A 10,316-nucleotide genomic window follows, 5' to 3' on the forward strand; every position below is an offset into this window, starting at 1 on the left:
GGGTAGTCTGTATCTCTTGCCTCCTTCAAAGAGGCACGGTTCAATCATTTCCAGCAGGAACTTCCACAGAATACCTGGGCTTTCTGAGATACCTAGGATGGGTGTATTCTTCAGTAGGAAGCTTGGGTAGCTCTGGGCTTTCAGGTAGAGCCCCTCCTTCTGCCCTGGGCATAATCATAACATCTCACAAATGTATAGTACTTATGCTTTTCAAAGTAGTTGTATCCACTATAACTCCTCTGTGAGGCAGTCAGGACAGGTATTATTTCCCCACTTTATAGACGGGAAAGCTGAGGCATACACGATGTGTAACTTGTCCAGTCATACACACATGGATAGAGCCAGGCTTACATCATCTACCTCTTGACCACCACCTTGCCAGGAGGTCAGCATTTTCCAAGGTGTGTGCTGCTAAACACTGGTTTCATAGTATAGTCTGTCAAGAAGCATGGTCAAAGAAATGCAATGGGGGGAGGGTGTGCACATGTATGCATGCTATTCCCCCATAAAACAGAAAGTCTAAGCTAGTAGAGGGTTTTTGCTTTATTTTGTTTCGTCTTGGACATTAACACAAAGTTAGTGTTTTAAAGGCTCTATCAATAACAAAAAGCCCTGTAGTCGGGAATCCTATTAATTCTTTCGCCAGAGTGTCCCAAATGTATTTCTTCAATGAATTCAAATCACCCTAAGAGGAACCATTATTTTGTGGAGCACATGTTGAAGGATGTTTTTCTAGACCACAGTGTGCTGCTTTGTCCCAGAATCACAGGTGCTACAGGAAACGTCAGTGGTTAAAGAAAAACTGTCCTTTGGGGAACCTGCAGGGGAGCATCTAAGACTTCTGTTTCATGGGCAGTGGTTGGAGATGGCTGGGGAATAAAGAATATCCTGGAGGTGTAGTGGATGGGAGGCTGACTGCAGGGGATTCTTGTCATCATATCACTGTCAGCACCACACCATTGGCATTTCATATCAAGTAGTATTTGAACCAGAATGCACAAAAGTTTTCAATCTACAGGATCAGCTTTTAAGGACTGGTTGTCAGCTTAAGGATGGACTTGAGAAATTTGGACTCAGAACAGCATGCTGTTGCATCTTGGCATGGCATTTGACAAGGCACATTCCTGGAGTGAGGTAATCTGCATCAACCTCCCCCACCCCAGTAACCCACTGCTCTTTTTTTAGTACTTAATATTCAACATTGCCTGTGATTGTTGCTCTTATGAGGCTGGTATTTGATGGGTGAGTTGGGGAAGAGGATGGTGGTAAAGCTAATAGCAGATTCTGCATCCATCTCCTTCATCAGCTCTCCTACTTCCTTTTAACAGAAGTAGAACTTGATAAAAATTTTATTTTGGTGTAAGTTTGTTCCAACCAGGCAAATCAGATAGTTTTGCCGTGAAATCTCAAAACAAGGAAGCAAGTCCAACTTCTTAGAACTGATTTTTTCTGTTGTTTCAGGCTTTGAGTATTGATCAAAAGCTCACATACAGTATTTTAAAATCCAGAAGTTGGAAACTTTAAAGTAGGTAATCATGTGCGTTGTTTGGTTTGGTGGGGAGAATAAAATGAACCTAGCAGGAGGAAGTACTGTGACATAGATGGGAAGTTACTAACCTAGGGTGTCGCATTTCTGGGTATTTCTTAGCTGTCCTCCACAAAATTGATGAAGTATTAGACTCTGTGACCTTCGTTTTACAAGATATTTGAACTATCTGCTAAGGTTTCTTTGCTAGTAACTTTATGTGACTTTTAGATCTGGTTGTACGTTGCATAGCACTAACTTGTTTTGCAACAGGAAGGAAGGAAGCAGTCAGAAGTCACAGACCAGGGCCTCTGGCTGGTGGAAGGTAGATGGGATCTACAGAGGCTAAGGTTTACACCATAATCACATGCTTTTATTCTGATGAGGAAATCATCAACCCTTTAAAAATTAAGTTTCAAGGATTTAGGCCTCTTGCCTTCTAGTGTGTATGTGGGGCAGGAGTGCAGTGCTTTCATAATGATGGGGAGTGATTGGGGGATCATGGGAAGCTTATGCCTATATCCCAGCAGTTCGCCAGTCTTACCCTGGATCTATTCAGCACCCAGCAGGGTATTAACTAACTTGTGAGTAATTTGTTATGGCTTTATCCATGTTTACGTTGACTCCATGGTCATGTTACAGGGCTTTATTTCCTTTTAGCTGTTCAAAACAACCTGAAAGATGTTATGGTAGAGCCTAGACAATGACCTCAGGAAACCAAAATAAACCTTCAAAATGACAGAACTAAATTTGTTTGCCAGATGTTGTGAGTGATGGATAAAATGTATGAAATCATAGTCACTTCAGGAAGGGGGAATTTTTTTGAGTCAGAGTCTCACTCTGTTGCCCAGGCTGGAGTGGTGCAGTGGCACGCTCATGGCTATTGCAGCCTCATCCTGCTGGGCTCAGGTCATCCTTCCACCTCAGCTTTCCAAGTAGCTGGACTTACAGGTACATGCCACCATGCTCAGCTAGCTAATCTTTTTCATTTATTGTACAGATGAGGTCTCACCAAGTTGCCCAGACTGGTCTCAAACCCCTGGGCTCCAGCAATCTTCTTGCCTGTGCCTCCCAAAGTGCTGGGATTATAGCCGTGAGTCACTGTGCCTAGCCACGGAAGACTTTTATAATGTTTTCAAAGCAAATGGTCCCTGTGTCATCATCCTGCCCTCCTCTGGCTATGAAAAAAAATCAGATTATGCCACAAATTTCAAAACAAGCAAGTATTCTTTAAGTCATGAGACAAAAGCCAAACAGCTGCTTGAATCTGAAACCCATCATTTTTAGAGAAGGGGAGAGAAAGAGGGGAGGTCCTGAAGGTGACACTTGTCTCCAGAGGTCCTTCTTCCCACACAAGCTGCAGCAGCTTCCTGCTAGGTGGGGAAGAAATATACCTAAAGGCAGCAGCTTCCAGAGATGCTTCCACTTATCAAGACAAGTTTATATGCACATACAAATACAGATGGCCACACATATTTACATATTTGGATAATCAGAAATAACTTTCTGCTTCCCAAGTAGAACAGGCCCTAATTCTTCTACCATCTAGGTGGGAAGAGGGGTTTGGTGCTTTCCTCAAGGATCCACTTTGTAACTTTCTTCTGTTGATCTTCCACTTGCTCCCATGCTTTGCATGGATGGTAAAATACATGCCTCTAGCTTGTTTTAAGGCTCCACCCACCCAACTGTACCTCTCTCCCTTTCTGTCTAAACTCAAATACAGCCATACTGACCTCTCTTTTAAAATTTTTCCTCACAGACACTAAGAGCTAATATTTATTGGGCACTTTGTACACAGAGAACATCTGATACTCAGCCATTCAGTGTTTTCTTCTTACAAACGAGGGAACCAGGATTTAAAGACTATGAGTCACTTATCCAAGACCACTCAGGCGGTGACTGGGTTTGATTCTGGGTCTGTCTGGTTCTAGCACACATGTTCTTCACTACCATGTAGTCTGTTCACAAACTTTGGTTCATTTTCCGTCCTTATATCAAAAATTCCCTTGCCCTTTATCCAGCAATCCAAATCGTGCCTTTCCTTCAGGTCCCAATTCCAGTTCAGGACATTTCCTTTCTTGTTTTGACAATATTTCTGTATTGTCAGCCTTCCATACATATGTGTAAGGAAGTTGGAAGCAGAGAAGAGCCTCAGGCTGCTCTGCTGGTTCCACAGTACCTAGTATACAGTTGGGGCTGGATAAATACATGTCAAATGAAAATTACATTCATTGGTATGGATGTGGCCGAATCAAAAAATCCTAATTTATGTTACTGAAATGTGAGTGGAAATTTTTGAAGTTGTCAATAGATTGAAATCGTTTACATCAGACCCACTTTAACTAGGCTGTGCTCAGGTCTTTGGTTAATTTTGGGTGGATTTTTCATTGATAAAAGTTTATCTGATTTGTATTCCCAATAAAAATGACTGATTCAAGGTCCTATAAGATCCTTCCCTTCCTCCTTGGTGGCCCTCCTCACCTGCCCATCCCTTACCCTATTCCAGCCTCCAGACAGTGCACCCACACTGGCTTGGGCAGGATTAATTGGACATGTTTCATTCTAGACTTGATTCTCCAAATGGTGCCTTTGGCACAGTCGGGGTGTTTATATAATTAAACAACAAAATAACCCAACCTAGAAAACTCTTTTAAAGGAAACATGTTTTGTTCTAAAATTGCTTGCTACTCCCATCTTAATTTTTAGCTACTTTGAGGACTAAAATGGTTATTACCTATATCAGTCTTCATGAATTACTTGAGAAATATATGATAGGCTATAAAAATGATTAAAATTTAAAGCTCCTTCCCTTTGGGGGGTGGCAGGGTCCCACTGAAGAATGACTGTTTTAAACTTTGTTCAATCACTAAGAACTTTAAGTTATCCATTACAGTCTTAACAGGGTTGTCAGAATTTGATCAAATTACTTTTCTTGGTAATAACAAAGAATATAAATAAAAATATCAAAGAGACTACATATTAGTTCAGAGAAAAGTGATCTTTAAGCAGAGTCAAAAGGCTGAAGTGAGCTGTTAGCCTGATCAAACCGCTCATCTCTAGTTATAACTGTGACAGCAGAGTCGATGATTTCTTTTAGGAAACCTTGTGTTTTGTTTTAGCATATCAAGAATTTCTAGTATTCTTGAAATGCTTGAAATTGCTAACATTCTTTACATACATAATGTTTTTGTTTTTCAAACGTGTTCTCATTTAATTTTTACAATGCACCTTTGGGTTGTGTGGTATCACTTTTGCAGCAAAATTTTCAGAAGTCTATTCAGGGCAGGGATGTTATCATTTCCTATGCATTCTATAGGCCAAATCAAGACACAAGATCAGTCATTCAACTTAAGAAGTAGGTAAATAAACTCGAGCTCAAGGGATAGGAGTTGCAAAATCACATGGTAGAGGTAATGAATACATGGAGGGGTGAAAAACTGGGGACACAGTACAATAAATCGACAAAATAAATCTTATTGCTCTACTGGTAGTTTTATAAAGTACAACAATTACTACGTGGCAGACAGTAATTAGATTGTGTTGAATACTGTCCTATTCCATCCAAATTCATAAGTGGTCAGCTACCTTATTTTTAAAAATATCCTGGGGAAAAGATTCTGAGTCTCTCAATTACCCACTCTAGAGTTTGACAACTACTAGTCATCACAGCATTCTTATAAATATATAAATTCAATCCCTTTTCATTTAGCTCTTACTGGTTTACTACTTTTTCTTCTTTGCTATTTCTCTTATTCTACCCGAAGAAGCACAAGCTGATTTTTTTCATCATAAACGTTAACTTAAACTCTAGGGGTTTAATTAAGCTCCCAATGCTGTGAGTACGAGAATAAACTACCAGTAACAAATAGTAGATGGAGTCCTCTGCATCCAGTGAGAAGAAACTAAAGAATAGAATAAGGAAATTAAACAACTCAAAGTTCAACAACTGTTACTTTAATAAATAATTTTGGTAAGAAAGTTTTTGAACATATGCGGGTATAAAACACAAAATGAACAAAGACATTTTTTTCTCTCCATGAGTACTTCTTAAAACAGCCATGACTAAGTTTAACTTGATATATATTTCAGAGTTTAAAAAGCAGGTAAGCAACAAATTTTGACAGTTAAACTGGAGACATATACATTTATCATCCTAATACTGGATATACTTTCTTGATATTTAATTTGTAATTCTTAATGATAGGTTTGCCTTTTTAAAGTTTTTCTAGGTGGAAATACAAGAAAAAAGTGTCTCTTCAGATGACCTATCATTTTTGAACATTACTTGGGAATAACAGTCTTAAATAGCTCAATTTTGAAAAACAATGACAAAATGCTAGAATGTTATTCTTATTTTCAGGTTCTCCTTTTTGAAAAGAATATCTTTCTCATATTCTTCAGTGAAAAATGGGTATAAGAAAAATAATTTTGTCCTGGCATTGATGGGCTGAGTTCTATGCAGTTTATAAATTCAACACACGAGTATCTGCTTCAAAAATTATCATAATAATAGGCAACATGAAATAGAAAGGCCAACTGTAGGAGATGCATTCATTCCAGTGCACTTAATCCATCTCTCACATTTTACCAACACATCTCTGAAAAGAGATGCACATTCTAGTTTCATAGATACTAAACAATTATCACTTTCCTTATAAATATAAAATATGCTTACCTCTTGGACAGCTCCAGTCTTAACTGCAAAGAAGGGTTATTACAAGAACTCAATTCTAGGTGCCCCAACTATATGCTGTCACTACAAATAGTCATCAATGTTTCCTAAGAGGAGTATTATTGGCATTGAGGGTGAGAGAATTCTTAGTGTGTTGGACTATATCAGACATCACAGAACATTTCTTATTCTTGGCCCACTCACTAAAACCCAGCCGTTTTCAAGGTCACTATCACAACCAAAAAACAGATCCAGATATTTCCAGCTTTCCCTTGATGAGAACCAGTGAACTAGATGATTCAAGATTAACATCTATTAACTTCATGACTTCCACAGAAAGTAACTGCTTCATTACCTTCAGTAACAATGACTGAAGAGGAACATATTTTAAAAATAAATTTTAATTAAATGTTCTCTTGGAAAGATAAACTAATTTCTTCAAACTCATGGTGATCTGAAAGGATTAGAAGCACAAAGTGCAATACTTATTTATCTTCAAATGCACACACACATTTACAGGAAAATGTTTATATTCTACTGGCATATATTACCCATTTATCTTTAGTATAAAAATATGTTCAGTTCTTACAATAAGATAAAAAAACACATAGATCCTTTTGACAAGTTTCCTCATACTGATGCTCCTGGAAACTGTTGCTGTCTTTGCTCCAAAACTTGCTGATTTAATAGTTGCTGCTGTTTCTGTAAAAACTGCACTACTTCTGGACTTCTTAGTAATGACTTTAAAAAGAGAAAAGAAAAAAATCATTAACAGTGTTATTCTTACAGGATTAGATTGCATTCATGCTATGGAATTACTGATGTGTCCTGACACAAGATACAATACATATGCTTAAAAACCAAACATGCCTAAAGTGAATTCACTTTTCCATCTGATGCCCTGCAATTAAGCTGAAAACAATAATAAAATTTGATGTCATACATCAAAATAACTAAAATCTAACATTAATGGGTGAAGCCTGATGTTAATTGTGACTATGCACAAAGGAAATGCTTTCCATGCTATGCCAGCAAACGTACCCTGCTAAGACACATAAGAGAAAACAGCTAAAAAGAGCACTGTCCCAGGATTACATTAAGAAAAAAATGGAAATGAAAGGGAGTCACATGTAAAAATGCCAATTAAATGGCACTTTGTACATACATATATATTAGTACTGGAATTCAAGTCTCCCACTAGCTGACTACATCTTCATGAAGAAATAAAAAATGTGTGTGTATAAGTATGCATGTGCATATATACCATATAAATAAAAGTAGTATTAGCACACTACCAAAATTTCAGAAAGAATACAACTGCTCTAAAACAACCAATACATTTTTGTACATTTACCATTTTGAAATATACTTGCAATCATATAACAAATGTAACAGATTATGATTAATTTATTTTTATTATAATAAAACACTTATATAAACTGGTAAGGAAAAAAATTGGGGGCCCAAAAAGTTGAGAAAAGATAAACCAAATATAATGTAAATACTATAATTAAATATTGGTTTTAAGATTATATGTATTATATCATGCTACATTTTCTATAAATAGTTGTGTTTAAAAATCATTTGTAAAGTCTGTCCAACATCCCATTAAGTAAATGTATAATAATCTACTTATCTGTTATGAGACTGTTGAACATGTAGGCTGTTTTAACTACTCTTTTGCTATTTATGATACATTTCTATGAATGTCTTCATATTAAACATGAGGTCTGAGTCAAAAGGGATGATTATTTGAATGATTCCTGGTATATTCTGTGTAACTCTTTCTAAAAGTGCTATATCAATATAGAGAGTCATCTTCAGTACATTCCCATTTCATGGAACTTTCAACATTATGCATAATCACTGAAGTAATTTTTGCTTGTTATTGTTTAATTGTGTTATTTTTACTGATACTGAATACCTTTTCATATTATTTAATAGTAGTATTTCTGCTTTTCTTGTTTTTATCTTTTGCAACGTATTGAGGCCAAAGTTTTTCCCCATCAAATTATAGGAATTTTTTTTTGAGTAGGGGTCTCATTCTGTTGCCCAAGCTTGAGTACAGTGGCATGATCACAATGATCACAACTCATGGCAGACTCAATCTCCTGGGCTCAGACAATCCTTTCATCTCAGCATCCCAGGTAGCGAAGATTATAGGCCTGCACCACCATACCTGGCTAATTTTTAAAGTTTTTTATAGAGACGAGGTTTCGCTATGTTGTCCAGGCTGGTATCGAATTCCTGGGCTCAAGCAATCTGCCTGTCTCAGCTTCCCAAAGTGCTGAGATTACAGGCATGTGCCACTGTGGCAGGCCTTCAGGAATATTTTATACAACAAAAATACTAACCATATTAACCATAGTTTTAAAAATATTTTTTCTAATGTTTTTCCTATGTCATTTTGCATTTTGATCATTGCCACCATTTTTGACTATAGCATTCATTTTTAAGTAGTCAAATTTATAATTGTTTCTTTGGAATTTTGTCTACTTAGGATGAAAAAAACTCATTGCAGATTTTAAAGATAAAGTTCCAATTATTTTTTTAAAAATTTAAGACTTAGGAATTTATTTGATGTATAATGTGATATGATGAGCTAAATTCTTTTTTTGCCTTTAAATTACTATCCAAGTATTCCAGTATTTATTAAACAGTCTTTCTTTTTCTGATTGAGTTCTGATGCCTTCTATCACGTTTATAATAGATTCTTATTCAATACTGGCCAAATTATACATTTCTATCATTAAAGCACTGTCCCCAAAACTCCAGAATTCAGTATAAAAGAGGACTCTAAAATCCCATCTTATACTCTGGTCTCTCTTGAGATCATGTAACTCTTTTGCCTTTTACTAAAACCCATTTTGCTCAGATATGCAAGGTTTAGGCAATGAAAAGGAAAGGATTAAATGTGCTCCTGATTTTATAGTCTTGGGAGAGCATTTATGAGATTCCAGTGTTTACTGGCAAAAAAGTACAATTCAATCCCAATAACCAGTTTAACAAGTTTTAAAATCTCAAAAATCTAAATAGTTCCATTTATACCAAGCAATCTTTGTTAATAGATTTGTAACTACCTTACAAACAGATATTTACCAGTCTTTTTTGATTTAACACTTGTTCTAAAAGAGTAGGTCTTGCAGGTCGATCCCCAAAAGACCCTGTTCTTTGTTTAACAATGGAGAGTATGTTATCTGCACTTTCCTGGAATAAATGATAAAAATGCAAATGGTTAACAGTTAATATAATCATGATTACAGGCATTTTAACGATGTAATGAGGAGGTCTTTGCTTTTCTTCCTTCTTGTTCAATCCCTGTAAAACTTAGAGAAAACAGCTTGTTATCACAGGCAAGGTATTGGCAGTTAATTTGATTTTTTTTTTTTTTTTTGAGTTGTGGTCTCACTCTGTTGCCCAGGCTCAGGCAATCCTTCCACCTCAGTCTCCCAAGTAGCTGGGACTACAAGCATATGCCACCATGCCCAGTTAATTTTTTTGATTTATTGTAGAGACAAGGTATCACCAAGTTGCCCAGGCTGGTCTTGAATTCCTGGGTTCAGTACAAAATCCTCTCACCTCGGTCTTTCAAAGTGCTGGGATCACAAGCGTGAGCCACTATACCTGGATGGCAGTTAATTTTATATAAAACTCCTTACTCCCTCTCTCTCCAGGATTTTCAACCTGGGTTTTTTACTCTCTTGAAGGGTCTCAAAATTAATGATAGGTCAGAGGTGGGGTGATATCAAACTCTTAGAGGTGGACTAATAAGAGCAGGGCAGAGATATGTGTGAACTATTTTTTTTTTTGAGTTAGAGTCTCACTCTGTTGCCCAGACTGGAGTGCAGTGGCCGCTCCCAGCCACCGCAGCCTTGACCTGCTGGGCTCCGGCGATCCTTCCGCCTCAGCCTTCCAAGTACCGGAATTACAGGCATGCGCTACCATGCCCGGCTGATTTTTTGATTTATTGTAGAGATGAGGTCTCTCTGCCCAGAAGGGTCTTGAACCCGCGGGCTCAGGCAATCCACTCACCTCAGCCTCCCAAAGGCGCGGGATTACAGGCTGAGCCACCGAGCCCGGCTTGAGCTATTTTTAATACTACAAAAAAATGCCAAGTGG

At 37.4% G+C, this 10,316-nt stretch overlaps 1 long non-coding RNA gene across 1 annotated transcript; it reads right to left on the bottom strand.

Annotated features, from left to right (window-relative positions):
- Positions 1–5,457: 5,457 nt before the first annotated feature.
- LOC110594799 lies at positions 5,458–9,379 on the bottom strand. Its single transcript, XR_002481466.1, has 2 exons — positions 9,297–9,379; positions 5,458–6,938 (listed from the first exon to the last, which is right to left on the bottom strand). It is a non-coding gene; the product is annotated as an uncharacterized LOC110594799 (long non-coding RNA).
- Positions 9,380–10,316: the final 937 nt, after the last annotated feature.

Source organism: Carlito syrichta, unplaced genomic scaffold (genome assembly GCF_000164805.1).
Source record: "Carlito syrichta isolate Samal-C Ts95f unplaced genomic scaffold, Tarsius_syrichta-2.0.1 Scaffold60087, whole genome shotgun sequence".
In the NCBI taxonomy this organism is placed as follows: Eukaryota; Metazoa; Chordata; class Mammalia; order Primates; family Tarsiidae; genus Carlito; species Carlito syrichta.